A 15,595-nucleotide genomic window follows, 5' to 3' on the forward strand; every position below is an offset into this window, starting at 1 on the left:
AATTCTAGTAGACATAAATTGGGGGACATTGTTAGGAATATGTTGAAGGCTTGATGATATTTCACCAAAACACCTTAATAGATTTAATTAAGTGTGTTTGTAACTTTCAACGGATAATCTTACTTTGTTATCCGTTGAAAGAGTAGCTTATGGTTAAATAAGTTTATATAGCACATTCATGTATACTATAATGTCTTAGAGAATTAGAGGTTGTAGGATATTCTAAATCATGTTGACTACTAGAATGATATGCAAAATAGGTTGGCTAATTGTAAATATTAGATGCCTTGTAATTTTGCATAAATGAAATGGAGTCAACTGCTATGGAAATACTTTCAACGGATGATCCTACAAGGCTTCGACGGTCAACTCGGGAGAATACTTGGACTCAAACTCAGACTCATTTACAAACTGATTTTTTATTACATGGGTAATTACCCGGTTTTGAGCTTAACTTGGATCAAACTCGGCATAACTCGGCTCAAACTTGGTCAAACTCAAATTTGATATTAAAAATTCCAAAAAATGAAAACAAAATAAAAAAATTTAAATAACATAATATCCTACTTATTTAATTGAGAATATTTGAAAATTCACTCGTTTATCTCAACTTATTGTCTATTTATTACTATTATGTACAAATTGATGACGATTTTGAGTCTGAAGCTCATCTAATCTCGGATTTCAAGCATGATAAATGAACTAATTAATAATTATTTTTTTGTTATTTATGAAATATATGTTGATAAAATTGAGAGTAATATATATTTTTTCGGTTGATTTCAGTTTTAAAATATTATGTAATTTACTATATGATATATAAATTAATAACTAATTTTTTAAAAAAGAAATATTTAACGCATCCGATTTTTAATCCGAGTACTACACGAGTAATTGGAGTACTCGTGACTCGGTAGGCTCACCGAGTCAATCCGAATTTCGATTTTTAGAACACTGTGTATGAGTAACATAAAATATATTTTTAGACTAATCAATCATTATATATAATATTGTATCATATTCAAATAAATAATTGTTAGAATAGTATTAATAATTAATTTCATAATCTTTTATTTTTTTGATTTAGCTGATATAATGTACATATGTCTTGTATTGGTGATTTTAATCTAAAGAGCACTTAACAAAAATATTGTAACAATATTGAACACACACGTATAATAGATTTTTTTTATCTTCCGCATAAATATATACAGGTTCATTGATATGAATAATCATCTCTTATATGTAATAAACATCATATCAATATTAAGTAAACTCGTATTATAATTTTATTATTTATTCGTATAAGTGTATACATGATCATATTAATTATGTATTATAAAGATTACTTTAAAAGTATCACATTATTATTAAATACTACATGTTATGTGTTACTTAATTTATCTTTTTTGTAAAATAGTTATTTTTCTATGTTAAATATTGAATAGTATTATAATTTTAATATTAATTAATTTTTTTAGAAATATATAGGCAACTAAATCAACATATATAAAAAGAAAATGATGATTGAAAAATAATTATTTTATAACTCGTATGTGACAAATACATATTAAGAGTATAATTATAAAACACAAATGACATATTGGCATAGTGGTATTGAACTTTATAAGTCTAGTGGCTAGACTCGGTTTGATTCTCAATAAAAAATATTTTTTAAAATATAGTAAGCACACAGAAAAATCTGTAATTTCATAGACAAAGGATATTGTATGCGAGAATACTGAGATATTGGTTATGTTTAATTACTTGTACCCTGTGACACACATACAAGGCTCAATAAGAGTTACTTTGAGTGTTGAGTGATATTTATGACACTTTATTATGCTCTAATAAGCTTTGAATTGATGCATTTGTACTCAAGTTGTTAAGTGTTTTAATGTGTTTTCTAGTGTTTTTGCATTTCGGGCATTATCTAAGTAATCAGGTGAATTAGCATTGTTTTGGTGCTAATTTGGTGTCAAGGTGGTGTTGGAATAAAAGCTCATGGAAAACTGGCTCGAAGCAGCAAGGAAAAAGATGAAATCTGAGTTTTTCCCAGAAGGACGGCGCACCCGCACTGTGTTAGCGCGCGGCCGCGCCAGGATTCCAGAATGACAGCGCGCCCGCGCTAGTGCGAAAGTTTTGAATCCTGATTCTAATGCAATTCTAATTGGGAGACTTCCAGACTGATTAGGGCTGCTATATATATTCAAATAAGAACGTTTTCATGGGAGAGACGTACCAGAGAATAAGGAGAGCCGTAAGAAGACCGTATTAGCACGATTCAACAAAGACGAAGAAGACCTTGTTTTTACTTGTGAATCTTTGTTTTAAGTTATAACTTGGATGCTAGTTTTCTTACTTGTGAACCTTTACTCTTGTTTCGTACTTGGTTTTGTTATTTAAGTATAAAAACTACGTTTGTTATACCATGCTTTCATCGGAACCCATGTTGATGATGAGTCCGATTATGGGCTAATCGTTATCGTGGGGTTCTAGCGGATTTATATATGGATTTCTTTAGTTAAATTGTTTCGATGCCTTAGTGTGTGGTGATTGTATAATAACCTAGTATTGGTTGTGCTTATTCGTCTTATAAGAGTCGCAAACTTGTAATATAGCGTGTTAATTCTTAATGAAGCGACAGTGAATTTAAGGATTTAGAACTTTCCATGCTAGCATAGGTTCATGTGTTATTGTTATGCATGATTCGTAGGTAATTTTACCCATCTTACTTGCCCTATGTAATCAAGATAGATAACTTGTGCTTAAACTGTTATGTTTCTATAGATATATAGGGTCTCAATATAATTGGTGTCTATTCAGCTTCTATCTCTTTTGTGGATGTCTGGTAGTATGGTACTCGTGCAACGAAAGTTGGCGTTTATCAGTTTCGTGTTATCTGATTAGTGTCATCACCATTACAAGCTAAGGTTAAGAACAGTAAGGCTATTGAATGAAGTATTTAATGAAGTTAGAATCCCATGTTTGTCATATATATTAATTCAATCAATCTTATTCCCTTAGTTATTATTGTTAGCTTAATTCTTAGTTATAACAACCCAAATTGTTATCGTCTTAGCATTGAATAATAACCATACATTGTTGCTTAAGTGCATAAATTACATAGTTAACCAACGTCAGTCTCTGTGGGAATGAACTAAAATATATTCTATATTACTTGCGAACGCGTATACTTGCGTGAATTATTAGCGCGTGTTTAGCGTCTAACAAGTTTTTGGCTCCGTTGTCGGGGACTGCAATGTTAATTTATAGTTTATGTGCTTTCCATCAGTGGTTGTTAAAGTTCATTGACTCGGACATTGTTACTTATTTGTTTCCTTGTCTTATTTCAGGTACTCTAGCGAGGGTGTATGCATACGTGTTCGCGTACTCGTAAGAAAACACTGGATAAAGCCGAGGAAGAACTTTTGGTGGTTCGAAGGGAAGTTGTTGAGGAAGAAAAGAAGGTAGAAGAAGAAGAGAAAGCTGAGGAACCAGCTTTAGTAGAGATGGGTGATCAAGCAGAAAATCCTAAGGCTTTGATGGACTATTCTCGACCTAAGATTAATGACATTCAGTCAAGCATCATTAGGCCAGCCATCAGGGTTAACACTTTTGAGATCAAGTCAAGCACGATTCAGATGATACATAACTCAGTTCAGTTTGGGGGTTCTCCTACTGAAGACCCCAACATGCACATCAAGGATTTTATCGAGATATGCGACACTTTTAAATTCAATGATGTGATTGAAGATGCGATCAAGCTGCGACTCTTCCCATTCTCTCTGAGGGACAAGGCTAAGTGCTGGTTATATTCTCTACCAGCATGGTCTATCACCACTTGGGAAGATCTTGCTCAAAAGTTTCTCACTAAGTTCTTCCCTATGGCGAAGACTGCTGCAATCAGGAATGCTCTTACTCAGTTTGCTCAGCAAACTGGAAAATCTCTGTGTGAGGCTTGGGATCGATATAAGGAGATTCTAAGGAAGTGCCCACACCATGGCATGCCTGATTGGATGATTATTCACTATTTCTACAATGGATTGGGTGGTACTTCTAGACCCATGCTTGATGCAGCATCAGGAGGAGCCTTGTGGGCTAAAAGCTACGATAAAGCTTATGAACTTATTGAACTGATGGCTGCTAATGAGTACCAGAATCATTCCCAGAGACTGACTCAGGGAAAGGTAGCAGAAATTCTGGAGTTGGATGCAGCAACTGTTATAGCTACCCAACTTAAGGCTTTGACGATGAAGGTGGACACTTTGGCTAATTATGGAGTTAATCAAATCGCTAGTGTCTGTGAGCTTTGTGCTGGTGCACACGAGACTGATCAGTGCGCAATTTTTAGTGAATTAGCTCAGTTCGTGAGCAACTTTCAGCGTTCGCAGCAACCTGTGTCAGCCACTTATCATCCCAACAACCGCAATCATCCTAATTTCAGTTGGAGCAACACTCAGAATACAGTTCAATAGCCTTATCAGCAGTATCCAGCTAAGCAGTACAACCCCCCTGGTTTTCAGCAAATGCAATATGCACCAAGACAACAACTCCAGCTGCAACAAGCCAATGAAAAATCTGAATTAGAGGAGTTGAAACTTATGTGCAAGAGTCAAGCCGTTTCTATAAAGACCTTGGAAAATCAAATTGGGCAAATTGCCAATGCCTTGCTTAATCGTCAGCCTGGCACACTACCTAGTGACACTGAAGTGTCAGGAAAGAGGGAAGCTAAGGAGCAGGTAAAGGCAATCACTTTAAGGTCTGGAAAGGTTGCGAATCCCGAGCAAACTCAAGTGTTGACTGAAGAAGTTGAGGCTGAGAAAGAAGTAGAGCAACAGGAAGTAGAAGTGGAACCAAGGAAGACTACTGTTGAGCACACTCCTCTTGAGGGTAATACAGGGGAGAAACAAATATATCCTCCACTGCCTTTTCCTAAGCGGCTGCAGAAGAAAAAGCTGGACAAGCAATTTGAGAAGTTTCTGAAGGTGTTCAAGAAATTTCATATCAACATACCTTTCGCTGAGGCTCTTGAGCAGATGCCTAGTTATGCAAAGTTTATGAAAGGTATTCTCTCTCGGAAAGTGAAGCTAGATGATTTAGAGACAGTCGCTCTTACGGGGGAATGTAGTGTTGTGCTGCAACAGAAGTTGCCTCCGAAGCTTAAAGATCCCGGAAGCTTCACTATTTCATGTACTATTGGAAAAGTGTCTTTTGACAGATGCTTATGTGACTTGGGAGCTAGCATCAATCTAATTTCATTATCAATATTCAAGCAATTGGACTTACTTGATCCAAAACCGACTTATATGACCTTGCAGTTAGCTGATCGTTCTATTACATATCCGCGAGGTATTATGGAGGATATCTTGGTCAAGGTTGATAAACTGATCTTCCCTGCTGATTTCGTAATTCTTGATTTTGAGGAGGATAAGAAGATTCCCATAATCTTGGGAAGACCTTTCTTGGCAACTAACTGAACCTTGATAGATGTGCAGAAGGGTGAGCTCACAATGCGAGTGCTGGATCAGGATGTAACTTTTAATGTGTTCAATGCTATGAAATTTTCTACAGAAAGTGAGGAGTGCTTGAAGGTGGAATTGGTCAATTTTGTAGTTACTTCAGAACTTAATCAATTGCTAAGGTCCGATGCCTTAGAGAAAGCCTTATTGGGGAATTCAGATAGTGAAGATGACGAAGGTGAAGAACAATTGAATGCTTCTCCCTAGAAGAGGAAGATAGATATGCCTTTTGAATCTCTTGGAATGGAGGAATTGAACAAAGCTCCTAAACGCCTCAGGCCATCTATTGAGGAAGCTACCACTCTTGAGCTTAAGCCTTTACCTGAGCATTTGAGGTATGCGTTTTTAGATGATGCATCTACTTTGCCTATTATTATTGCATCTGACCTTTCAGGTAGTGATGAGGAAAAGCTTCTGAGGATTTTGAGAGAGTTCAAATCGACAATTGGCTGGACTGTAACAGACATAAAGGGAATCAGCCTTCTTATTGCATGCATAAAATTTTACTAGAGGAAGGTAGCAAGCCTACGATCGAGCAGCAAAGACGCCTTAATCCAATCATAAAGGAAGTAGTGAAGAAGAAAATTCTTAAGTGGCTAGATGCAGGGATCATCTACCCTATTTCTGACAGTTCATAGGTAAGCCCGGTTCAATGTGTGCCAAATAAATGTAGTATTACTATGGTAGCAAATGAGAAGAATGAGCTTATTCCGACACGAACAGTCACAGGGTGGAGAGTTTGCATGGACTACAGGAAGCTGAACAAGGCTACAAGGAAGGATCACTTCCCTCTTCCTTTCATTGATCAGATGCTTGATAGATTAGCTGAGCATGATTACTATTGTCTTCTGGATGGCTATTCGGGTTACAATCAGATTTGTATCGCTCCAGAAGATCAGGAAAAAACTACATTCACTTGTCCATTTGGTACTTTCACTTTCAGATGAGTTTCTTTTGGTATGTGTGGTGCACCAACCACATTTCAGAGATGTATGATGGCCATCTTTTCTGATATGATTGGCCAGAATATGGAGGTGTTCATGGATGACTTCTCTGTATTTGGCGATTCTTTTGATGAATGCTTGCAAAATCTTGGACACGTTCTCAAAAGGTGTGTTGAGACCAATCTGGTTCTCAATTGGGAGAAATGTCACTTTATGGTGCGTCAGGGCATTATTCTCGGGAACAAGGTTTCTAGTAAAGGTCTAGAGGTGGACAAGGCCAAGGTGGGGGTCAATGAGAATCTTCATCCACCTATTTCTGTTAAGGGAATTCGTAGTTTTCTTGGTCATGCGGGTTTCTATAGGCGTTTAATCAAAGACTTCTCTAAGATTTCAAAGCCATTGTGCAGTTTGCTAGAGAAAGATGTCCCTTTCAAGTTTGATAACGAGTGCCTTGCAGCTTTTGAGACATTGAAGAAGAGTTTAATCACGGCACCGGTCATAACTGCACCTGATTGGAATGAACCTTTTGAGATGATGTGCGATGCAAGTGACTATACAGTTGGAGCAGTTCTTGGACAGAGGAAGAACAACATATCTCATGTGGTTCACTATGCTAGTAAGACTCTTAATGGTGCTCAACTGAATTACACTACTACGGAGAAAGAACTTTTGGCTATTGTCTATGGTTTTGAGAAATTTTGATCTTATCTACTTGGGACTAAGGTGACAATTTTCACTGATCACGCTGCAATTCGATATCTCGTCTCAAAGAAGGACTCGAAGCCTAGATTGATTAGATGGGTTCTTTTGCTTCAAGAATTTGAACTAGAGATCAAGGATAGGAGGGAACTGAAAATCAAGTCGCTGGTCATCTTTCGCGCTTAAAAAATCCTAATGCTACTTCATTGGATAAGACATTGATAAATGAATCTTTTCCCGATGAGCAGCTGTTTGGAGTGCGAGAAGAAGAATCGTGGTTTGCAGACATTGTGAACTACCTGGTGAGTAATATCATGCCTCCCGATTTATCTTATGCTCAACGGAAGAAGTTTCTACATGAAGTGAAGTGGTATATGTGGGATGAGCCGATTCTTTTTCGACAAGGAGCTGACCAAATCATCTAGAGATGTATTCCTTACAGCGAAAGGGGGGGATCTTGCGAGATTGCCACTCAACGGCTTATGGAGGACATTATGGTGGAGAAAAGACAACAGCTCGTGTTCTTCAAGCAGGATTCTTTTGGCCGACTTTGTTTAAAGATGCTCACCAGTTCGTCTTGAAATGTGATCGATGTCAACGTGTCGGTAATATGTCCAAAATGGATGAGATGCCTCTTAATGTGCTTCTCGAGGTTGAAGTCTTCGATGTCTGGGGAATTAACTTCATGGGGCCATTTATCTCATCTTGTAACAATCAGTATATCTTGTTGGCGGTTGATTATGTGTCGAAATGGGTGGAAGTTAAGGCGTTGCCAACGAACGATACGAAAGTAGTGTTTAATTTTCTTCAGAAACAGATATTCACAAGGTTTAGAACTCCAAGAGTCATAATTAGTGACGAGGGGTCGCATTTTTGTAATCGCAAGTTCACTGCTATGATGAGAAGGTATAATGTGAATCATCGCATTGTCACGGCTTATCATCCTCAGACAAATGGTCAAGCTGAGGTGTCTAACAGAGAGATCAAGCATATTTTAGAGAAAGTTGTGTGCACATCGAGGAAAGATTGGTCTTTGAAGCTTGATGAAGCTGTGTGGGAGTATAGAACAGCATATAAGACTCCATTGAGAATGTCATCGTTTCAGTTGGTTTATGGTAACGAGTGTCATTTGCCTGTGGATCTCGAGCATAAGGCATATTGGGCTTTGAAAAAATTGAATCTTGACTTGGATGCGGCTGGAAAGAAGAGGATGCTTCAATTGAATGAACTCGACGAGTTTCGATTTCAAGCTTATGAGAACAATAAAATGTATAAGGAGAAAGTCAAGAGGTGGTACGATCGGGGTCTAATGCTCAAATCATTTGTGTCGGGGCAACAAGTTCTCTTCTCGTCTCCGTCTTTTTCCTGGGAAGTTGAATTCAAGATGATCAGGGCCCTTCATAATCAAAACTGTGTTTCCACATGGAGCAGTGGAAATTTTTGAGAATGATCCGGGTCAGGAATTCAAGGTAAATGGTCAGAGGTTGAAGCATTACTATGGTGACACGGCAAACCGTGAGGTGGTTAGTGCCGTTCTATTGTCCGTTTGAGCTCAAGGTTCTACGTCGAGCTAGCGACGTAAAAGAAGCGCTTCTTGGGCGGCAACCCAAGTTTGTTGTACATTAGTAAATAGAGGAAGCAAGAAGAAAAGAGAAAATCACAAAAAAATCAGAAAAAAAAAATTCAGGGCTCACTTCAGAAGTTTGGCGCGGCCGCGCTGATTTCACAGAAACATGGTGCACCCGCGCTATTACAGCGCGCGGCCGCGCCGATTTGGCAAAAATAGCGCGCGCCCGCGCTGTCTTAGTGTGCGGCCGCATCGTGTCCCGACTTAGAAAAAATATAAATGGCAGTTAAGGGGGAAAAACGGGAATTTGTTCCAAAATCAATTCCGAACCGAATTTTACTCCCCCACATCCCATAATTCCCTCCCCAAATCAAACCCATTACTCCCATTATTCCCATTATTCCCATAATCAAATCCCACTTCTATTCCATATATAATTCTCTTTTCACCACCTATATATACATACACCTCATACACAAACTTCTTCACCAATTCATAAATTCTCAAACACAAATTCTCTCTCAAACACAAATCTTATTCTCTCTACTCACTTCCAATGGCACCCAAGAGACAAAAAACACAAGTCGACAGCAGCACCATCGATTCATCAAGTGTGGGTGGTGTAAGGTCAAGGTTCTCTACTCTCGAGGCTGAAGCGGAGTATACTAGGCTTCTTTCGAAGTCAATCATCAAGGAACGAGGTTGTTTGCCATCAGGGAAGGATGGTCAGCTGTTGGAGATGATTCTTGAGATGGGATGGGTTCCTATTTACGAGGCACCCGCTGCTGTGCCCATGAGTGTTGTTCGCGATTTCTATGCGAATGCCAAGGCCAAGAAGAATGGCTTCATGGTGGTTCGAGGGAGGACGGTGGAGTATAGTGCAGAGGCTATCAGGACTACGATTGAGCAGCCCGTGAGGAAGCCCGGGCAGGACACCTGAAACGATAAGAATCCAGAAGACTTTGATCTGGATCTTATTATTGCTACTCTGTGCCAACCCGATACTCACTAGAAGATCAAGAGGGGCACGACCGAGTATTCTACGTTCCCGGCTTCCAGAATGAACAGGTTTGCCCGTGCATGGAATGCTTTTATATGTGCTAACATCATGCCATCTTCGCATGTGCATGAGATTACTGTGGAGCGTACACGGCTGTTATGGGGCATTCTTCAGGGAGATTATATAGATTTGGGATGGTGATTTATCATAGGATTCTGAAGTTCTTGAGGGGGAGTACTACGGGGTCTATTTCGTACACGTCTGTGGTGACGAAGCTGTGCGTGGTAGTTGGTGTTCATTGGCCCGCACACGAGCAGTTGCAGATCCCGAGTGCTCCTATTGACAGCACTACTTTGGCTACGATGCAAGAATGGGATGGAGGCAAGCCCGATCTGAAGGGGCTTGGTTATACTTTTGACCACCTACCTGGTGGGAGGCCAGCTGTTGGGGCCACTCAGGCGAGCAGGATTGCATGGAGATCTCAGCTAGGAGATGAGGCAGGGCCGTCGCAACAGACGCATGAGGAGGAGGAAGGGGCTGATATTGGAGTTGGCATGAGCATGACGCAGTACAGGCATTTGGCGAGGAGGATGGATGCGATGCATGACATCCATAGCAGGTTCGCATGTGATCTCACCCAAGCACTTGGGACAGCGTTCAGAGCCACCGGTGTTGATATCCAGTGGCCAATTTTTGGTGAGGATTCCGTGTATCCACCTCCGGACACACCTGGCACTCCACCCACTGAGGGTGAGGAGCCTGAATCTGCTTAGGTATGCCTGAATTCCTTACTATTACCTTCACTGAGAAAAGTGAATATTTTAAGTTTGGGGGTAGTAGTTGAAGGAATATGTTTTGGTGTGAGTCTCATATAGTTGCATGTTTATGATAGTTTAGTTCATATAGTTTGCTTATTTTGCCATATAGTTTTCTTTTTATTTTTGATAGTTTTATGTTATTTTGTTCATATAGTTTTCATGCATTTGTATTATAACATGATCCCTTAGATAATTTTTCTAGTTGACTTGTGATATTGATGCTAGTGTAGTGATGTTGTGTTTAGAGATGTTAAGTTGTATTAAGTTGATTTGCATGCTAGAGACACTTGTATTTCACTAAGTCTTATAGGTTGCTAGAGTGCTAGATCATAGTCATGGTTTGTTTGTTTGTCGAGGTGTAATCGCTTATTTATATTTAGAATTTAGGATATTCTCTTAATAATAAAAGACATGGATATTTAAAATTGGAGAAAATTAGATTTCATTGCTAGTTGTGTGGCTAGGTGTCAAATGGCTAGTAAGCGGCTCATATTTATATGAGTAGTCTAGGGTTGAATGAGATGGAGTGGAACGCACTCATTCAGAAACTCATTGGAAAAAGAAAAAAAAAAGAAAAAAAAGAGAATAAGTGTTAATGTATAATTGATCATGAGTGGGCTCTTTAGTACTCGAGTTATTAAGTTCTTAGGGGACTTTGTGCCTAGTGACTTAAGGCTTTTATAGTCTGGGATCCGCTAACCTAACGCTCGCTACATGGGTACTATTGTATAAGTCTTTTGTGAACGTCGCTCATTGCACGATCAAATAAGCATACTTGTGTTGTTTCCTTCTGAATAAAAGCATGAATCCGTATAAAACTCCAATATAAGAATTGAAGTGTTATAAATTATTTTGAGTCTAGCTTTTATTCTATTTATAAACTTGCGATTGTTTTGATAAGTAGTAAGTCATGATTGTCGATCTAGTTGCGATAGTATATCTGTAAGCATATGCACACATGCACGTCTCTAGTTTGTAAGTTGAATTATATGATTTCATTGATCTTTATGCGAGTAGCTGCATTTGTTGATGTATTTCTTGTTGAATGGTTGAGTTATTCTATTGGGATCGTTGCATTCATATAGTTGCATTTATGCATTTTTGTTTCTTGTTCTTTGAGTCTGTTTATGCTTGAGGACAAGCATCGATTCAAGTTTGGGGGTATGTTGAGTGGCATTTATGACATTTTATTATGCTCTAATAAGCTTTGAATTGATGCATTTGTACTCAAGTTGTTAAGTGTTTTAATGTGTTTTCTAGTGTTTTTGTATTTCAGGCATTATCGAGGTAATCAGGTGAATTAGCATTGTTTTGGTGCTAGTTTGCTGATCTGGTTCTAAGTTCTGATCAACAGCCATATCCTGATGCTCACCTAAAGTCTGAGCATCAACATCATGATGCATAGAAGGTGTTGTAGATAACTCTGGAGTTTGAACAGCATCAGTAACAGGTGTTGTTGAAGGATTAGTTATTGTTGGAGCTTCTAAGAGAATTACGTCAGGCACAACCAAGTTTTGAACATCAATATCAGCACTTGTGCCTGGATCAACAGGAGACACAGATGGTGTGTTAGCCTTTTCAGAAACAGCTTCCTTAGATGGAGTTGATGGAGAAGAAATGACTGTAGCAAAGTCCTTGTCTTGTAAGATCAGAGATTCCTGATCCCCTTCCTTAGCTGCTTCCTCTTCATCATCTGAAACTGGCCTTTTTGCCCTCTGTTTCTTGTATCTCATTGTTGATTTGGATTTCTTGGGAGTTTCAGAAACTGTCATTCTTCTAAGCCTTTTGAGAAGCCTAGATCCCCCAATTCCAGAATCCTTCTGAGAAGTCTTTTTCTCAGCTTCACTTACAACAGGTTCTGAAGAAGGAACCTGGTCCTCAGTATCAGATTCATCTCTCAAGGAAATCTTCCTTTTCTTCTGAAGAGTTTTAGGAACAGTCTTTGTCTTCTTAGATTTAGAAGATGAAGGCTTCACAGTAGGTGTTGAGGGATAAGGTTCTGATGGTTGAACATCAGGAAAAAGTGCAGTGTACTTAACAGGGTCATAGGTGATTAAGGCTTGTTTGACAGATAAAGGTATTAAGAGGGGTCTTAACACAGCCTTCTTATTATCAGTAGATAATAAGTCAGTGAAAGCTCTTTTAGCAATTCTGAAGGATGGAATTAAATCACCAAAATATTGGGGCTGATTACAACAGAACTTATAAATAAGCTGACAAAATCTGGCAAAATATACAGTATTACGATCTTCTGTCATCCTATCCCCAATAAAACTTAAGACAGCACTTGCATAATCAAAATCAGTTTGATTTATAAGAGCATACCCGATTTATTGGCTAAATATGGGAATTGCATCGAAATTTGAGCATTTATTGGCGAAAGCCTTGGTAATGCAGTCAAAGAAGAAACTCCATTCCCTCCTCATGAAAGATCTCTTCAACTTTCCAAGTTTTGCAAATGTTCCCTCATATCCTAGACTGGCCATCATGTTCTGAAGAACTGGTTCATCAACCGTAGAATAAACACAGTTCTCAGGTATCTGCAGTGCTTGTCGAACCGTAGACAAAGTCACAACATACTCATTTTCCCCTGATGAAAAGATAATACTCGGGGAACCTTGAGTACCACCATCATCATATACTCCACTCCTCCAGAACCTTGAAAACCAGCTTGAAGTAGCAAGGAAAAAGATGAAATCTGAGTTTTTCCCCGAAGGACGGCACGCCCGCGCTGTGTTAGCGCGCGCCCGCGCCAGGATTCCAGAATGACAGCGCGACCCCGCTGTGATAGCGTGCGGTCGCGCCGGTGCGAAAGTTTTGGATACTGATTCTAATGCAATTCTAATTGGGAGACTTCCAGATTGATTAGGGAGGCTATATATATTCAAATAAAAACGTTTTCATGGGAGAGACGTACCCGAGCGCAAGGAGAGCCGTAAGAAGACCGTATTAGCACGATTCAACAAAGATGAAGAAGACCTTGTTTTTACTTGTGAATCTTTGTTATAAGTTGTAACTTGGATGCTAGTTTTCTTACTTGTGAACCTTTACTCTTGTTTCGTACTTGGTTTTGTTATTTAAGTATAAAGACTACGTTTGTTATAGCATGCTTTCATCGGAACCCACATTGATGATGAGTCCGATTATGGGCTAATCGTTATCGTGGGGTTCTAGCGGATTTATTTATGGATTTCTTTAGTTAAATTATTTCGATGCCTTAGTGTGTGGTGATTGTATGATAACCTAGTATTGGTTGTGCTTATTCATCTTATAAGAGTCGCGAACTTGTAAGATAGCGTGTTAATTCTTAATGAAGCGACAGTGAATTTAAGGATTTAGAACTTGTCATGCTAGCATAGGTTCATGTGTTATTGTTATGCATGATTCGTAGGTAATTTTACCCATCTTACTTGCCCTATGTAATCAAGATAGATAACTTGTCCTTGGTTCCACTTCTACTTCCTGTTGCTCTACTTCTTTCTCAGCCTCAACTTCTTCAGTCAACACTTGAGTTTGCTCGGGATTCGCAACCTTTCCAGACCTTAAAGTGATTGCCTTTACCTGCTCCTTAGCTTCCCTCTTTCCTGACACTTCAGTGTCACTAGGTAGTGTGCCAGGCTGACGATTAAGCAAGGCATTGGCAATTTGCCCAATTTGATTTTCCAAGGTCTTGATAGAAACGGCTTGACTCTTGCACATAAGTTTCAACTCCTCTAATTCAGATTTTTCATTGGCTTGTTGCAGCTGGAGTTGTTGTCTTGGTGCATATTGCATTTGCTGAAAACCAGGGGGGTTGTACTGCTTAGCTGGATACTGCTGATAAGGCTATTGAACTGTATTCTGAGTGTTGCTCCAACTGAAATTAGGATGATTGCGGTTGTTGGGATGATAAGTGGCTGACACAGGTTGCTGCGAACGCTGAAAGTATCTGCAGTGCTTGTCGAACCGTAGACAAAGTCACAACATACTCATTTTCCCCTGATGAAAAGATAATACTCGGGGAACCTTGAGTACCACCATCATCATATACTCCACTCCTCCAGAACCTTGAAAACCGGCTTGAAGTAGCAAGGAAAAAGATGAAATCTGAGTTTTTCCCCGAAGGACGGCGCGCCCGCGCTGTGTTAGCGCGCGCCCGCGCCAGGATTCCAGAATGACAGCGCGCCCCCGCTGTGATAGCGTGCGGTCGCGCCGGTGCGAAAGTTTTGGATACTGATTCTAATGCAATTCTAATTGGGAGACTTCCAGATTGATTAGGGATGCTATATATATTCAAATAAAAACGTTTTCATGGGAGAGACGTACCCGAGCGCAAGGAGAGCCGTAAGAAGACCGTATTAGCACGATTCAACAAAGATGAAGAAGACCTTGTTTTTACTTGTGAATCTTTGTTATAAGTTGTAACTTGGATGCTAGTTTTCTTACTTGTGAACCTTTACTCTTGTTTCGTACTTGGTTTTGTTATTTAAGTATAAAGACTACGTTTGTTATAGCATGCTTTCATCGGAACCCACATTGATGATGAGTCCGATTATGGGCTAATCGTTATCGTGGGGTTCTAGCGGATTTATTTATGGATTTCTTTAGTTAAATTATTTCGATGCCTTAGTGTGTGGTGATTGTATGATAACCTAGTATTGGTTGTGCTTATTCATCTTATAAGAGTCGCGAACTTGTAAGATAGCGTGTTAATTCTTAATGAAGCGACAGTGAATTTAAGGATTTAGAACTTGCCATGCTAGCATAGGTTCATGTGTTATTGTTATGCATGATTCGTAGGTAATTTTACCCATCTTACTTGCCCTATGTAATCAAGATAGATAACTTGTGCTTAAACCGTTATAGGTTCATGTGTTATTGTTATGCATGATTCGTAGGTAATTTTACCCATCTTACTTGCCCTATGTAATCAAGGTAGATAACTTGTGCTTAAACCGTTATGTTGTCAAATTTTATAGACATATAGGGTCTCAATATAATTGGTGTCTATTCAGCATCTATCTCTTTTGTGGATGTCTGGTAGTATGGTACTCGTGCAACGAAAG

At 39.1% G+C, this 15,595-nt stretch overlaps 1 non-coding gene across 1 annotated transcript; it reads right to left on the reverse strand.

The window, feature by feature from the left end:
* Positions 1 to 3,902: 3,902 nt before the first annotated feature.
* LOC141722898 (small nucleolar RNA R71) lies at positions 3,903 to 4,009 on the reverse strand. Its single transcript, XR_012575895.1, has one exon. It is a non-coding gene; the product is annotated as a small nucleolar RNA R71 (small nucleolar RNA).
* Between the last annotated feature and the right edge of the window lie 11,586 nt (positions 4,010 to 15,595).

The sequence above is a fragment of the Apium graveolens genome, chromosome 4 (genome assembly GCF_009905375.1).
Source record: "Apium graveolens cultivar Ventura chromosome 4, ASM990537v1, whole genome shotgun sequence".
In the NCBI taxonomy this organism is placed as follows: domain Eukaryota; kingdom Viridiplantae; phylum Streptophyta; class Magnoliopsida; order Apiales; family Apiaceae; genus Apium; species Apium graveolens.